The following is a 16,487-nucleotide window of genomic DNA, read 5'->3' as shown; positions in this document are numbered from 1 at the left end:
GAAGCAGATTATCCACTGAGCTGGGAGCACAAAGTGGGGCTCAATCCCAGGACTCTTGACATCATGACCTGAGCTGAAGGTAGATGCTTAACCATCTGAGCCACCCAGATACACCAAGATATGTTCTAATTGTAGCCCCAGATGATGGGCTAGATAAATTCATTCATGTTAGTGAATCAGTGAGTAATGATGTATTCTATATTTTCTGTTTTTGCATAAGACAATCTGTCCTTTACCTACCCAGGCAGCATTAGCCTCCAGACCAATACCTGACATACAACAGCAGGAATCCTATCAGTAGTGAGTGGAGGAAGAAATACCCTTCAAAACCAAAATTGTTTCTAAATATTAAAAGATGTATTCAGGGGCGCCTGGGTGGCTCAGTGGGTTAAGCCGCTGCCTTCGGCTCAGGTCATGATCTCAGGATCCTGGGATCGAGTCCTGCATCGGGCTCTGTGCTCAGCAAGGGCCTGCTTCCCTTCCTCTCTCTCTGCCTGCCTCTCTGCCTACTTGTGATCTCTCTCTGTCAAACAAATAAATAAAATCTTTAAAAAAAAATGTATTCAGTGATATAATAATAGGAGTGCAATTAAACATGAACACTATCAAGGAAGATATACCAACTGAAGGAAAGCATAAATTTGACAACTGTATCTACCTTGTCAGGCCGAGGAAAAGATGCTCTTGCAACTCCACCGTTTACCATTAAGTCCACACTTAATTGGCACAACATTAATTTGCATTCTTGATTATGTGTTAGAGACTTAATTCTTCCTGGCAATGCAAGACAGGCTGTAGATGCTCTACTGAATATAAATTCAGGTCGCTTTAGGAAGAAGGCTGTAGTGGCTGATGAAACCACTCTTGACATTTTGTTTAAAGTCTTTGTATCTGAATTTTGAACAACCGGAATATATTTTGCATTTATATTGAGAAGATAAAATTCGTTGTGTGTATGCATGCATGTGTGCGTGTGTGTGTGTCTGTGTGTCTGTGTGTGTGTCCTATTTGGGCAATCAGAAAGAATTTGTGCATGTTGTCAGTGGTTATTTATATTCAGATGAAAAGGTGATTTGACAAGCTTTTCTCATGTAAGGCATTTATGTAAGAATCTCAGATATAGGAGTTTATCATAAGCTATTTATTTATACATCATGCATTTTTTTAGAAACTCGATTTCAAGTTCAAAGCACCCTTCACAACTGCTTTCCTAATATGTGAGTAATTAAACTAACCTATTGGAATTAGTAGGATGAGAAGATTCTTGAGCAATTCTGAAACTTTAAAACTAGAGGCTTTATATGGAAGCTTAGAAATCCACTATCACAGTGCAGTGGATCCAAATAGATGAGTACAATTGCATTCGACACTTGTGAAACATACTTGATGTGTTAGTCACGGTTCTCTAGAGAAGAAGAATCAATAGGATATATATAGATTTATAGAAAGAAATTTATGTATTTTTATTTTTTTATTTTTTAAAAAGATTTTATTTATTTATTTGACAGAGAGAGAGAGAGAAACAGGGAGCACAAGCAGGGGGAGCAGCAGAAGGAGAGGGAAAAGTAGGCTCCCTGCTGAGCAGGGAGCCCAATGTGGAGCTCAGTCCCAGGATTCTGGGACTATGATCTGAGCTGAAGGCAGACACTTAACTAACTGAGCCACCCAGGTGCCCATAGAAAGAAATTTATTATGAAGAATTGGCTCATGCAGTTATGGAGGCTGAGAAATCCTATGGCCTGCCATTTGCAGCATGGAGACCCAGGAAAGCTGGTGATGAGTTTCAGTCCAAACCCAAATGCCTGAGAACCAGAGGAGCCAAAGGTGTAAACCCTAGTTGGAGGAAGGCCAGAGAACCAGGCACACTGATACTGGAGAGCAGGAAAGAAAAACATCCCAGCTCAAGCACAGAGCAAATCCGTTCTTCCTCTGCTTTTCTTTTTTCTTTCTTTCTTTCTTTTTTTTTTTAGAGAGAGAGAAAGAATAAAGAGAGCAGAATGGGGGGAGGTGGCACAGAAAGAGAGGGAGAGAGAATCTTTTGGCAGGGGTGGAGGGGTGGGGGGTGTGATTCTTTTTTTTTTTTTTTTTTTTTTAAAGATTTTATTTATTTATTTGACAGAGAGAAATTACAAGTACACTGAGAGGCAGGCAGAGAGAGAGAGAAGGAAGCAGGCTCCCCGCTGAGCAGAGAGCCCGATGCGGGACTCGATCCTAGGACCCTGAGATCATGACCTGAGCCGAAGGCAGCGGCTTAACCCACTGAGCCACCCAGGCGCCCCGGGGGTGTGATTCTTAAGGAGGCTTCATGCTCAGAACAGAGCCTGACACCATGCTCCAGCTCACAATCCTGAGATCATGACCCTGAGATCATGACCTGAGCTGAAATCAAAAGTCAGATGCTTAACCGACTGAGCCACCATTTCCCTCTCCCATTTCTTTCTGAGCCCATTTCTTTCTCCACTTTTTATTTCTCTGCAGGCCCTCAGTGGATTGGATCATATCTCTTTCTGGTGAAAGAGATTTCTTTCATTCATTCTACCGATTCAAATTTTAATCTTCTGGAAATACCTTTACAGACACATCCAGAAATAATATTTCACCAGCTATCTGGGCATCCCTTAGTCCATCATAAAATTAACCATCATAAAGTGATTTATGTATAGAAAATGGTACTATAAAATTCTTGCAACGTGTAAAGGGAATAGATAAGTATACAGATAAGAAATATCAGGGATAAAAATGTTTCACAGATATCTCAAGCAATTAATTAAGTTATATATTTTTCCTGGATTTTTTTTAGCTTACAGTATATACCTTTCAGTATATACCAGCTTTCAAAATACCTTTCAATATGCCAGCTTTTGGTGCATACCATATATATCAGCTCTCAAAATTTATAATTTGATATTATTTCTTTTCCCATTTTCAATAAATAGTCCTTTTCTTTCATTTAATCTTTTGTAAAAAAAAATAAGCTCTATGCCCAGTGTGAGACTGAGATCAAAAGTCACATGTCCCACTGACTGAGCCAGCCAGAACCCCCAATAAATAGTCCTTTTCTGGGGCGCCTGGGTGGCTCAGTGGGTTAAGCCGCTGCCTTCGGCTCAGGTCATGATCTCAGGGTCCTGGGATCGAGTCCCACATCGGGCTCTCTGCTCAGCAGGGAGCCTGCTTCCCTCTCTCTCTCTCTGCCTGCCTCTCCGACTACTTGTGATTTCTCTCTGTCAAATAAATAAATAAAATCTTTAAAAAAAAAAAATAGTCCTTTTCAAACCTAATTTTTAAATTTTATTATTTATTTATTTTTAAAGATTTACTTATTTATTTATTTGAGAGAGAAAAAGAGAGAGAGAGAGAGAGAGCTCACAAGCAAAAGGAGGGGCAGAGGGAAGACAAGCAGACTCCCCCATCAGCTGGGATCCTGAAGCAGGGCTCGGTCACAGGACCCTGAGATCATGACCTGAGCTGAAATCAAGAGTCAAATGCTCAACTGGTTGAGCCACCCAGGTACCCCTTTAATTTTTAAATTTTAATTTAATATTCTCTTCTCTTAATGAGCTGTATAAATCAGGTAACCTTCAAGACCCCCATACTCCAGAACAAGTGCCTCATATCACAAGTAGAACAGTCTTGCCTTTGGTGTAACATCTGCTGCATACTGAAGCCTCTTAAACAGAGCTGACAATGTACCCAGATACATACTGTGCTTTTTCATCAGATAGCTATTTTGTCAACACTGCTGGTACACAGATGGACCTAGACTGAAAGCAATGAGGGATGGTGTAGTTAAGTCTCCAATTCAAGTAAGTGACTTGTGAAGAATGTAAAGATACTATAATAAAGCTTGTAAAAATATTAACCTTGCTCTTTTCTTTTATCCATTTTATAATATATTTATAATAGCATTGAGTGACACTGTATACATTTTAAACTGTGTATATTGTTTATAACTGACAAAGAGAATCTATTGTGCTGTCATCACTACAGTGACAAACGTGGTGTAGTTTAATACAGAGGATAGAATATTAGCATTGGATCAGACAGATCTGGTTCAAACTCTGGTTCTTCCTCTTCCTTATTTGACTCTGAGCAAATTGTTCTATCTCTGAGCCTTTGTTTCCTTCTCTATAAAATGAGGATTAAAAATAGCTTTCTTGATGAATAGTTGAGAATTTTAAAAGAGATTTTATAGAGGATTCCAATATTTGGCTCCTAGCCATGATGGGCAGTGAAGTAGTGAATTTTGGGTATTATTATTACCAGAGATCCTTTCCATTGAGGAAAATTACTGAGTCATTTTATAATTACTCTCTATCTGTAGAGCTGGGATGTCTCTACTTCCAGGTCGAAACAAAGATTTGCTTTCTGTAAGCTATCAAATAATTCTTTTAACTCTGTCCCAGAAAATAGCTTTATGTCATACTACCACTGAAGACATTTTGACAAGATCATCTAATTAGAATGGCTTGTACTGTGATAAGCAATTAAAATTGCTCCATTGTTTTCATGTTTAGCTTCTGTAGTAAAAGATTTATAGCCCTGCTGTTTTATTTTTGGCAGTACAGTGCATGGTGCTCTTCATAAGAACTTAGTATCAATTCACATAATTAAGATTCAATGAATTAGCTGTAACTGAGTAAAACACAGAACACATTGACATATAAAAATATAGTTGCCATGTAAATATATTTATAAAATGTCTATAGGTCAAATTTCTGCCATTGGCTCCAGTTTCATTCTCTTTTATAAGAGATTCTGCTTTGGGCCTGGTGGCCATACTGGGGGCAGATGCTTTTATTCCCTGTGCTATGGCTGACTGGATCAAGAGTGGATACTCGACAATCAGAACACCTCTCTTGGGAATTGGAGTAAGGACATGTTAGGCTGTATTTGCAGATAGCTGATCTGATATCTAATGTATCAGTGCTATACTTGGCACTCCAGAAGTTTAAAGCTCTATACAAATCAAAGTTATGGGTTAGTAACTCCTAAGTATCTTCAGAGAACATTAAATTCAGAAAGGAGGCTGGGGTAGGTTTGCAGAATAAAAACAAATGTAGGGCACCCTGTGAATGAGAGAGGGAGGGTTTGGAGAGCATAAGAGCAAGGAACAAGAGTCAGAAGGGTGCCTGGGTGGCTCAGTGGGTTAAAGCCTCTGCCTTCTGCTTAGGTCATGATCCCAGGGTCCTGGGATTGAGCCCCACATCGGGCTCTCTGCTCAGCAGGGAGCTTGCTTCCTCCTCTCTCTCTGCCTGCGTCTCTGCCTACTTGTGATCTCTGTCTGTCAAATAAATAAATGAAATCTTAAAAAAAAATAAAATAGTAAGAAATTTCCCTATGATAAACACTTAAAAAAAAAAAAGAAAAAAGAACAAGAGCCTGAGAGTGAAAGATTGAAATCGAGAGACCATATGCCTGATGGTTTTCTAGTTTCTGTAAGATTCAGCTACACTTCCAAATGCTGGGCCCTGTCAGATTCTCCTCCTACTAGAGAATAAAATAAATTCTCTACTTACTTGAACTAGTTTGAGTGGGTTTCTGTTTCTTATAGCCATGTGATTGCTACTTAGAATTATACCAATTATATATTTCATATCTGCACAGCATTTGAATTAAGCTAAGCAAGATATCTGTAGAAGTATGCAAAAGTACTATTATAACAGAGGAGGTCTAATTTATCCATCTGTGTTAGTTTCATGTTGCTGCTGTAACAAAGGATCACATACTTTGTTACTTAAAACAATAAAAATTGTGGAAGTGGGTGGGAGGAATGGGGTGGCTAGGGGATGGACATTGGGGAGGGTATGTGCTATGGTGAACACTGTCAATTGTGTGAGACTGATGAAACACAGACCTGTACCCCTGAAACAAATAATATGCTATATGTTAATTAAAAAAAAAAAAAAAGAAGAGGGGCACCTGGGTGGCTCAGTGGGCTAAGCCGCTGCCTTCTGCTCAGGTCATGATCCCAGGGTCCTGGGATCGAGTCCCGCATCGGGCTCTCTGCTCAGCGGGGAGCCTGCTTCCCCCTCTCTCTGCCTGCCTCTCCATCTACTTGTGATTTCTCTCTGTCAAATAAATACATAAATAAAATCTTAAAAAAAAAAAGAAGAAAAAATTGATTCTTTTACTCAGGAGGTCAGAAGTCAAAATGGGTCTCCTGAGGCTAAGATTAGGGTGGCAGCAGGATTTATTGCTTATAAAGACCCTAGGGGAGACTCTCTCCCTTGCCTCTCCCAGCTTCAGGAGCCTGCCTGCATTCCTAGGTCTTGGCAATATCATTTCACACCCTCCTCTTCGACTTTGACTCTTCTGCTTCTCTCTCTCTCTTTTTTTAAAATAGGCTCCATGCCCAACAAGGCGCTTGAACTCACAATTCTAAGATCATCAAAAGAGTGGCATGTTCTACTGACTGAGCCAGCCAAGCACCCTCTGCTTCCGTCTTCTCAGGACCCTTGTGATCACATTGGGGCCAGTCAGATAATCAGAATAGTTTTCCCATCTCAAGATCCTTTGCTTAATCATATCTGAAAAGTCTGTTTGCCGTGTAAAAGAGCATATTCACAGGTTTGGGGAATTAGGCCATAGATATCTTTGTGGGGATGTTATTCTACTTGCCTCACCATCCATGAAAATAGTATCTTAGTGGTTTTTAATCCATCTTTTCACTCATGTTTATATGCTTAAAATTATTAAAATTATCATAGTTTATAGTAAGATAAGAATAATCTAGACTTTATAGTGTTTATAAACTTTGCATAACTGTTGGAGGATAAGATAGCGTATAAACATGCTCTACCTTTAGCTATATTTTGATGATGAATTTTTTTTTACTATTTTGATGAAACTTTCTGAAATATCTGATAATTTTTCAAAGGAAAATTATTGACTGGGTATAGCTAATATTGTGATCTTCATCATTAACATGTGTCTTGAAGATGCTTTTAAAATATGACATTTGTTGTTTAAGAGAAACTGATGTTTAATTTCCAGGAATATATTTATAATTTTGGTCCTAACATACGTTACTTCTCTGTAATACTTTGAAATGTGTAATATAGATATTGAAATTAGACAAAGAAGACATTGATCATCCATAATTCTCCTTCAACTCACTTTAATCGCCATCTAGGAATCTTATTTTTATGAATACATGAATTAGTACCCCTACTTTTATTTAGATGTCTGTTAATAGTTTCAACCAATAACTGTATTTTATTTAGTAATTTTCCAAATTGTAATTCTATCCATACTTACAGTATGAGTTTTAAAAATTTAGACTATTTGTTTGAAAAAAAATTTTTTTGTGAACATGCCTTTTAAATAGATTATTGTGCGGGGCACCTGGGTGGCTCAGTGGGTTAAGCCTCTGCCTTCAGCTCAGGTCATGATCCCAGGGGCCTGGGATTAGGCTCCCTGCTTAGGGGGCTGTCTGCTTCTCTCCTATCCTCTTCCCCTCCCCCCATTCAAGCTCTAGCTCTCTCTCTCTCTCCCCCTCTTTCTCAAATAAATAAAATCTTAAAAAAAATTTTCATCCTATGAAAATATTAAAAGAAGGAACACATTCTGCTAAAGGTCCCCCAGGTATTTATTTATTTAAGGAAATAAAGTTGTGAGCTGGGAGTTTAAGGCAATGTATAAGAGCAACCCTAACCCTCTATTTATTTTGGATGGGCTATTTTGAGGGGGAAAAAGAATACAAAATCAAAGGAGTCTCTCCCTTTTTTTCTTTTGATACAAGCAGAGTTACTTAAAGTACCCTCGGGTTGTTGTTGTTGTTGGTTTTTTTTTCCCCACGAAATGAAACCAGAACCATAAAAGATTATAATTCAGTGAGGAATTTATTAAATTTCACTGGAAACTAAAATAAACTGTACTTGTCACGTTCTCCAGAGAAACAGAACCGGAACCGTGTGTGTGTGTGTGTGTGTGTGTGTGTATTTTTTTCTTTTTTGAGGAATTGGCTAACTTGATTATGGAGGCTCAGAATTCCAGTCCCTGGAGAGCTTAACAGTGTAAGTTCAGTCAGAGTCCAAGTATGGGTCCCAGTGCAGGAAAAGATCCATGTCCCAGCTCAAGAACAGTCAGGCAGAGAGAGAATTCTTTTTTACTCCACTTTTTTTTTTTTTTTTTTCTACTCAGGCCTTCAATGGATTGGATACTGCTCATCCACATTGGGGAAGGCACTCTGCTTTGCTTGGTCTACTGATTTATTTTTTATTTTATTTTATTTTTTAAAAATTGTATTTATTTATTTGGCACATAGAGATCATAAGTAGGAAGAGAGCCAGGCAGAGAGAGAGGGGGAAGCAGGATCCTTGCTGAGCAGAGAGCCCAATGCAGAGCTCAATGCCAGGACCCTGAGATCATGACTTGAGCTGAAGGCAGAGGCTTAACCCACTGAGCCACCCAGGCTCCCCACCCGATTTAGTGATTTAAATGTTAATCCCATACAGAACAACCCCCCACCCACCTATACACACACACACACACACACACACACACACACACACACACACAGAAATAATATTTAACTCAGTATCTGGGCACTTGCCAGTTGATAGTTAAAATTAACCACCATATAAACTTTTAAAATGTTCTGAAGGTTGGAGAAAATTAAATCATTTGCATTGAAAATTAATTGATATTACATACTTGTAGTTTACAGTGTGATATAAATCATGGTAGGGAGAGAAAAGGTAGAAATTCAAATACCTTTACAACAGAATATGATAAACATGAAAACAGAGAAAAGCTAGCTAGGGACATACATAATACAAAATGCCAATTTTAATAATGGTGGTCAGAGCAAGGCAAATGGTGGCGGATGCAGACTTGTTAAATTCTGCCTCCCACCGTGAAGCTGGAAGAATCTGTGCTGGGAAAATAGGGGAATTAAAGGATTACAGAGAGCTGATGAGAGAAGTCAGGCGTTGCTCTGAAGAATAGAGTAAGTACTCTGTTGTAGCGCAGCCCAGCGAACAAAAAGGCACTGATGGACCAGAGTGAATTATTACTCCCTATGCCTTACTGCAGGAGAGAGCATTCCTGTCTATGCCACACCTCCTCCGTTCACCTCCGACCTCAAGTACAGCTAACATGAACAGTACCTTGCACACTCCCGTGGTGCCAATTTAAGGGCACTATAGTTTTCCATCTCAAGGCTTTCTCCTGTCTGCGAATAGGTCTAATCAGGGTTTTCTTGTACTCAGAAAAGAACATCAACCAATGGAGGATGGCAGTCTACAGAAATGCTCCAGCCTCCTCCCCTTTGGGGATGGGGGGGAGCCAATTCCACAGGGAATTCTGTGCAGTTCCTCATAGGGTTCATAGAGACTGAGCCTATTTGTCCAGAGGGGAAACTGGCTTCTTTCTGGTTTTGCAGTCAGACACTCCCCGTTGCTCCTTTATCTTTCCATGGATAACCTGTCTAATAAATACCCCATTTCCAAACACTTGCCATGCGCTCTACTGTCAGGGAAACCCAAACTAAGATACACACTCAGTGTTATCCATATAGCTCTACTGAATACAAAACCGTTTCATCTTCCAGTTGCCCCAGAAGGAAGTGGGTTGCAGTGGCGGGTGGGGGACAGGTTCTGGAGTTGTTGTCAACTCCATTTTACTAATGAGGAAGAGTCTTTAGATAATCTGAGTGATTCTCCCAAAGTCACACAGCTAATAAGTGGCAAAATCTTCTTTGATGTGCTAAATAGAACCTTGGCAACACACAAAAAAGAATGAATCATTTCCCAAATGAGTTCTGTGTGCTTTAATTCCATGTATAATTTCAATTTAATGTGTCAGATCTTGCTGGCTTAAACCTTTCAGCTAAACCTCATTAATTTGGACTCAATTTATGCTTTGTGATAACTTGTAAATGTTGGAGTGAAATTTATTTTCTCTGTAAAAATATTATCTAATCTAAAATACACATTTTTAATAAAACCAAATCATTTCCTCAATCCCCACCTTGGGTTTTCTACCGCCATCATCCTTTAATGTTCTATGGTATCCAATAAAAGGCAATCAATATTAGGCACGCTCAATTTTAGGATGCTTTACTGTTCTTACAATGCCTTTTGGCCTCACGAAATCATACTCTGCCCCATTTCAAGTTATATTCAAAGAAGGAAATGTTTGTGTATTTTTTCCATTTTAAAATTTTTATTGAATATGCACGTATACAGGGTTAACTGTATGCCAAATTCTATTCTAAATGTTTCACCAAGAGTATTTCAATTAATTCTCACAATAATCCTCTGAGGTAACACTGTTACCCTCATTTTACAGATGAGAAAACTAGGTACAGGGAGATGAGTGACTTGATTAGTGTCACACAGCTGGGAAATGGCTAAGCCTGGATTCAAACTTAGGAAACTTGGCTCTGATGTCCGAAGTCAGCTTTTTTTATCTACTAGCAGTGCCTTGAAAACCTTCAAATCCAATCTCACTCAGCCATACAACTCATATACCAAGAAAGTCATTAGAAATAAAGGTTAAAGGGTTGCCTGGGTAGCTCAGTTAGTTAAACATTTGCCTTTGGCTCAGGTCATGATCTCAGGGCCCTGGGTTTGAATCCCACGTTAGGCTCCCTGCTTAGCAGGGTGTTTGCTTCTCTGTCTCTCTCTCTCTCTCTCTCAAATAAATAAAATATTTTTTAAGAAAAGGAATAAATCTGAAGATGAGGGTTGTAAAATATGCTTTTCAGGGTTGTTTTTCATCCCTGTTTCTATACGACTATTTAAGTGTTTAGGTCCCAGTTGCCTCTGGATGCATTCATGCACCTGTTAAGTCTTAAGTCCTTGTCACAGTCCTTTCAATGAGGAGACCGTGTGACCTAGAAGGGCTTTTGTAAACAACAAAGAGAACCAATGAGAGCTAAGAGGTTTTGGAGTACTGCTCTTCATTGGAAAGTTGAATCACAAAGAAAAGGAAAGCCAGCAGAGAATAACTGCAGAGGTGGCTTTTAGGCAGCCAGCTTGAGCAATGGAATGTGGAAAGGGCACAAAGCCACACCCTGGCTGAATACTGACAGGTCCATCCCACCCCGAAATAGCCTTAGGTCCCAAGTAACCAATGGGCTACTTACAACAGGCACAGTTACCAAAAAAGGAAAAATGCCATCCATTCCCATACCTCCTCACCTTCCCCCTTTAGGAACAACACCCTCTTGGGCACCTGGGTGGCTCAGTGGGTTAATTAAGCCCTGCCTTCAGCTTAGATCATGATCTCAGGGTCCTGGGATCAACTCCCGCATTAGGCCATCTGCTTGGCAGGGAGCCTGCTTCCTCTCTCTCTCTCTCTCTCTCTCTCTCTCTGTCTGCCTCTCTGCCTACTTGTGATCTCTCTCTTTCGAATGAATAAATAAATAAAATCTTAAAAAAAAAAAAAAAAAAAAAAAACAACCCCCTGTCACTGCTTCTTGGCAGACAGCCTCTCCTAAGCCATCCTGCCTGCTGCACGTTTCTGGTGTACTCAATAAACTTCCACATCTTTTGTTCTGTCTCAGGTGAATTCTTTTACCACCCACCCAGCCGCCTTCCACCCAGTGGTGCTCCACATTTGGGGGCTCCATCCAATCAGAGAGATTCAACAAAAATGTCCATCCAAAGAATGTGTAAATATTAGGCCAGTTCATAGTTTAGTGAAATTCTCCACCAGACTTAGGATTTGGTACAGCCAGTCAGGGAAGAATTTTTCTAGTTTCTAGTGCTGAGCCAGCTTAATGGTCAAACTGTGAAAAGGAATTATTTTCCATATTAACTTTCCTCGCCGCCAGAGGATCTGAGGATTTTATAACGTATGTTAAGGAGGAAAAAATTTCCCTTCGATGCTTCAAGTTTCTTTGGCTGGTCTAATCATTAAATTGACATAAGACAGATTATCAGGAGAGAAATCAAAAGTTAAGTCCAAACATAAGGAGCCTTGAAAAGACTCCCAGGCAGTCAGGCAGTTGAGGCTTACATACCATCCTGAGGTAAAGAGAAGGGGCCTATGTAGGGGTCTGAGCTTCAAAGGGGAGGAAGACAATTTACAGGAAGATGAGAAGAGTCGGTGTTTGGTAAACCAGTGTTTGCGATGCCACGACAGGTCTGCCAATTTTTTCTGATAGAAAAAGTTTTCTCTGGTAGTAGCTCTGTTGCTGGTCAGGCTCCCCATCTCAATTCTCTCAGGCACTTAGGGAGAGGTAAAAAGCTTTTCCCCGAGTGTCCTGGGTCTTAACTGCCTTCAGCTTAAAACAATCCATATGCCAAAAAGTAACACTTATGGAGTGGTGGATTCTGCTCTCCTTCATGTGTCAGTGTTTTTGTTTGCACAAAATTCTAATCAAAGCATTTAGATTTTCTAAAATAAACTACCCAGATATTTTATTGTTCTGTCAACAGCTTTTCTATATATTCTTTTAAGAATAAAAAAATTGCTTTCCGCCTTAGAAATTCTTTCTCTAATTGTTTTCCTAAGCCTCAATGACACTTTTCCACATTTAGGCTAGATTAAAGAAATTTGTTTATACAAATTAAGGCCACTAGAATACCATTTATCCTCCTAGAACATTATTTTCCTTAATAAATGATTCTCTAGAGTTCTGAAAAAAGATTAACATACTGAACAGAACACTTAGCTTGTATGGGAGAAGCATTATTTATTTATTGGGATTTATTTTGGAGATACTACAAAGACTAAAATCCCCAAGATGGAACACCATTATTTAATGGTGCAGTAACACTTATTTTATTGATTTGAGTTTGATTTTCTAACCTTGTGTTTTGTGGTTGCCTCATTTTTTTATTAGGGTGATAACATCATAATTTCGGAAGCTGTGACAAAAATAATAAAGCCCAACTTTCTCACTTTACATCTAATGAAACAGAAACCCTGAGAGCTTAAGTTACTTTTTTTCCTTGCTTCCAATCCAGTACCCATCCAATAAACATCTTCTCTCATTGATTTTGACATGTTTCTCTGCCAACATAAGCTTCTTGGTTAAAGGAAATATTATGTTTTAAAATATATTCTTAAATAAAATATTCACAAATGTTAATCATGATGATGATGTAGTTTGGAATATAGGTGAAATGTGGTGGGGTGAGGTCCAGAGCTGACTGCCAAGAAAGAATTCTTGAGATGTCTTTTGTGCAAAATGGTAGTTTATTAAAGCATGGGGATATGACCCATGGGCAGAAAGAGCTGCTGCCCCCATGGTTGTGAGAGGTGGCTGATTACATACTTGGGAGTTGGGGGAGGTAAGGAAAAGAAAGGTTTTCAAAAGAACTTTCATGTGCTAAAGAGGACCTAAAAGGTACTGAATACCTTGCTATTGTCAGCTTAAGGTTTTTTCCCTCTAGCAAGGCAGTAGCATTAAGACAGTTGGGAGTGGCAGGAGCTCTTCCTGCCCACGGGTCCTGTCCCTGTGCTTTAATAAAGCACCATTTTGCACCAAAGATGTCTCAAGAATTCTTTCTCGGTCATTGGCTCCGGACCTCAGCCCACTGAACCTCACCTAGGTTCTAGAACTTCATCATATGATGCCCGAAAGTGGGGCTGTGAGTCTTTACATTTGGACTCTGAGCTTCGGTGCAAAATTGGTGAGTACTTTCTCTCCTTTTCCTTTACTCTCATTTCAGGGCTTTTCAAGGAGTATGGTCTTATTGGAACACTTGCATGTCAACTGCTCACGCTGTAATCCTCTAGCCCATGGCTACTCTACAGGGAGGAGAACGTCTGCCTTTTGGCTGTAAGTTAGTACCCTGGCCGGAATGGCAATAAGACCCAGAAACTTGATGGCTTCTCTTTATTCCTGTTCTTATACAAAGTTGTCTCTCTCGGGCACGGGACAGCCACCTAAGGCACCAGGACGGCTGGCAATCTTAAGACTCCCGTGTGAGATTTCCTCCTGATTGATCTAATGTGATCCCCTCCACATCCCTGGTCTAGCCACTTCTGGCCAAGAGACCTCCACTGGGAGCCGGCTGAAACCAGTACCCGATTGAATTAAAATGCAGCCGGGGACCATTTCCTAGGGAAGTTGGCTGTAACGGCCACATGTGTTGGAATGTCGCATAAACTATGATGGATTTCAGTCTTTACTGTTTCTTGTCAGTGTCTTCTACAAACTGCTCAAAACTACGAAATTGGGTTAATTTCCCCTTGCGAAGCCTTTCTAGTATTTCCACGGGTTAAAATGGCAGAACAGTATGCAGTCTTCAGGACAGAAGATGGCATGGCATGGCACAGTGTTTTGGTCCATTCACCAGGCACCCATCGGCAGCCTAGGATGCCATGGGGAAGAGGAGGGACGCCGGCACCCCTCCAGGGCCTTTTATGGCAGAAATGCCTTCTCAGGGAAGGCAGGATAGTGATCAAAGGCGATATTTGTTGAGGTATGAAGTTCTAGAACCTAGGTGAGGTTAGGTGGGCTGAGGTCCGGAGCCGATGACCAAGAAAGAATTCTTGAGACATCTTTGGTGCAAAATGGTGCTTTATCAAAGCACGGGGACAGGACCCATGGGCAGGAAGAGCTGCTGTCCCGGGTTGTGAGGGTAGGCATGTTATATACCCTGCGGTTGGGGGAAGGTGAGGAGAAGGGAGGTTTCAACGAGAGTTTTCATATGCTAAAGAGGGCCTACAAGGTGCTAGGATATCAGAGGCCTACCTGAGGCCCTTGCAGGCCTTGCCCTTGCTGCTTGATCAATGTTGTCTTCAGACCAGCCATTAACATTAAGATAGTTGGGAGACTTTTTGGTAGGATGTCACAATCCTGCTATCAATCGTCTTTGTTAGTGAGATTTAGTACATTTGCAAGCCAAGGGAGACTCCTGTCTAGCAGGATTGTGAGCTCTGCAAGTTAACTATTTGCTTATTGTTCATGGCAGTCAGGGCTGCCTGAGGGATGCTACACATAGGACTGAGGGGAAGCGGATGGAGGGGTGGGGTACAAGGCGCCAGCTTTTGCTTTGTCCTCAGCCAGCCTCATGCTCCCTCATCAGAGGGATGGCTCTGGTCGCTTTTGACACACTGGAACCTCTGACATATCCTGCGTGGGACGCCACCCAGGAGTCAGGGGGAATTTGGTAATGGACCTTCTTTACTTTTCTGGGAGCATGGCCTCAGTAAGTTTCTTTAGTTCCCAAGGACTCCACCTTAGGATGCCTTTTAACCCACTGGAAATAATTTGGATTGCAAAATTTAGGAAAGGACTGAGCTCCTGTAACACTGCATGGCCTCAGTGGCATCTATCAGTTAGATTTCCTCTGCAGGAAACACAACAAATGGATCTAGGATACCTTCACTGCTCATACCTAGGCCTTCATTGCTCTACACCAGGACCCCAAGCTAAGGGGCTTTTGTGGAATGTGTTTGCCCAAGTGAGTCAGCTAGTTACTGGATGATAATTATGTTAGTAGGACTTCAGATAAACCCAGGATGCTGGGCCATCCCTAGCAAAGGGGACTCTGACCTTATTTCTCTCTGTTTCTCCTAATAGATGTGGGGGCTTCTCCCTTCACTCACTTCCCTTGTTAATGGCTATAACTGGAGCCAACTGGGGTTAGTCTAACTCAAGACAGAGACCATAAGGAATTTTCCCAAGCAGCTGCCGAAACTCTCTTTGTTTCGGGGAAGTTTCCCTGTCTTCTCTGGCCCAACTTGGACTGCTTAACCCCTCCCCCCTTGCTGGTGGGAAAGCATGGCATCTGCTCCTCTGTTGGGGCTTATGAGCTCTAAAACCGGGAATCCTTTCTCTGCCTCCTGGCAGCACTTTGTTTCTTCTGTTTTCCCCTTCTCCTGTTTCTGCACCAACGTGCATGCAGCCTGCATGACTAGCCTCTAGATCGTGCACCACGGCTCCTTCTCTCTTCACTGTCAAGGAGCAAGAAGAATAGACCCTGGACCTAACACCCCTCCCACTCCAGATCTTCCCACGCATGTCTCAGGATAGCATTGGAAACTGGTTATTTTACCAAGGCTTTGACTGGAATGTCATATTTGAAAAGACTCAAGATATCACCAGACAGCATTAAGGAACTAAGGTTGACTTTATGAAACCTGGAGCCATAAAGCCCCTTGGAACTGTTGGCCTGATACCTTGCTTACAGAGTTCCCAGCAGCCTCACCAGACAAAGGCAATTATCATATGGTTTCACTTCCTTATGGAACATAAGGAATAACCTGGAGGACGTTAGGAGAAGGAAAGGAAAAGTGAGTTGGTGGAAATCGGAGCAGGAGATGAAGCATGAGAGACTATGGACTCTGAGAAACAAACTGAGGATTTGGGGAGGGAGGAGGGTAGAAGGATGGGTGATCCTGGTGGTGGGTATTAAGGAGGGCATGTATTGCATGGAGCACTGGGTCTGGTACATAAACAGTGAATCTTGGAACACTGAAAAAATAAAATTAAGATTAAAAAAAAAAAAGACAGTTGGGAGCTTCCTTGAGGAATGTCACACAGATCCCACCCAGGATGGGGGGGTGGGGGGGTTGTTACG

This window comes from Mustela lutreola, chromosome X (assembly GCF_030435805.1).
Source record: "Mustela lutreola isolate mMusLut2 chromosome X, mMusLut2.pri, whole genome shotgun sequence".
NCBI classification, from domain to species: domain Eukaryota; kingdom Metazoa; phylum Chordata; class Mammalia; order Carnivora; family Mustelidae; genus Mustela; species Mustela lutreola.
This window is presented reverse-complemented; position numbering follows the sequence as displayed.